General features: G+C 49.8%; 1 long non-coding RNA gene across 1 annotated transcript; it reads left to right on the top strand.

Annotated features, from left to right (window-relative positions):
- Positions 1-848: 848 nt before the first annotated feature.
- LOC120639057 lies at positions 849-1,314 on the top strand. The gene is made up of 2 exons (XR_005661230.1): positions 849-946; positions 1,165-1,314. It is a non-coding gene; the product is annotated as an uncharacterized LOC120639057 (long non-coding RNA).
- Positions 1,315-1,539: the final 225 nt, after the last annotated feature.

The following is a 1,539-nucleotide window of genomic DNA, read 5'->3' on the forward strand; positions in this document are numbered from 1 at the left end:
GTATCTCCACAACCTTTAAATACACTCATTTAATCAATCAATCACAAGTATTTATTGTGCACTTACTGTGAAAAAGCACTGGACTAAGTTGGGAGAGTACAGTATAACAGAGTTGGTGGACACTATAAGCTTTCCTCCGCTTCCTCACAATGCGCTACCCTATACCCCACTCCATCAATCAGTCAATCAATCCAACATGTATTGTACGCTTTCTGTGTGCAGAGCACTGGTATGAAGCACATGGGGAAAAAAAACCACAATAGTTTGTAGATACAATCCCTACCTACCAGGAGTTTACAGTCTACAGGGCGAGCAGATAGTAGAACAAAGTACAGAAAAGGGAACTAGTAGAATATAAGGATATGTTTATCAGTGCGGTGGGGGGGCTACAAACGATGATCAAATAATCATCAGAAAGCTCTTCTTCGGCCCTAACCTGCCTTCCTCGGACTACAGTTCCTTGAATGGGTCAGGGCCAGAGCTCTCTGCCTTGGCTAGGGAGAGGCACCCAGTAAGGGTGGCTGTGCTGTACTCTCCCAAGTGCTTAGTACAGTGCTCTGCACTCAGTAAGCGCTCAATAAATTGAATTGATCGAATGAATGAATGAAGGCAAGGACGAACATCAGGAGCCCCCATTTCTCCAGCTGGCTGCTGTGTAACTCTAGGTAGATCACGTAACCTCTCTGGGCCCCGGTTTCCTCCCTCCTCATCTCCCAAGAAGTCTGAGCTCCCAGGTGTGGAGTGCTTTGGAAGTCGTTGCTATGACGATAGGAGAGCCGGGAGCAGGGCGGGGTGGCCTTGCGCAAATGATGCCACTTGTGAGGTCACCGGTCTGCCACCCAGGGAGATGCCCCCAGCAGGGGCTGGAATCCAGCCTGGGTTGAGTCAGCTCAGCGGGGCCCCTCCCCACGCACCCCCTTCGCCCCCGGCTTCCATCCCACAGACGGTATATTCCCCTGCTCTTCGGTGCCCTCTTCTCCAACCACTCCTGGGACTTCAATCTCTGCAGTCTCAGTACTTCCAGGGTCATGTCTCCTTTTCCCTCTTTCCCGGCCCCAACTCTCAGCACAGAATGTGTTTGGTGCGTGGGTGTGCGTCTCCCCAGCAGACTGACAGCCCCTTGAGGATAGAGGACTCACTGTGTTTCTCCCAATCTCTCGACAGGGCTTTCTTGCGGTCTACCCCGTGTCCTCTGACAGATTCTGAAAGCAGGTGGACGAGGGAAGACTTTAGCAGGAAATAGCACAGATGCATCAGGATGAAGTCTTTGAATAACTGAATATACAAAGAGACATAAAAAAAATAATAATAATATTAATAATGGTATTTGTTAAAAGCCCACTATCTGCCAAGCACTGTTCTAAGCGCTGGGGGAGAAACGAGGTTATCAGGTGGGGCTCACAGTCTTAATTCCCATTTTCCAGAGGAGGTAACGGAGGCTCAGAGAAGTCAGTGACTTGCCCGAAGTCACACAGCTGAAAAGTGGCGGAGTGGGGATTAGAACCCATGTGTGGTCTTTCCACTAAGCCAAGCTGCTTC

This window comes from Ornithorhynchus anatinus, chromosome 20 (assembly GCF_004115215.2).
Source record: "Ornithorhynchus anatinus isolate Pmale09 chromosome 20, mOrnAna1.pri.v4, whole genome shotgun sequence".
Lineage (NCBI taxonomy): Eukaryota > Metazoa > Chordata > Mammalia > Monotremata > Ornithorhynchidae > Ornithorhynchus > Ornithorhynchus anatinus.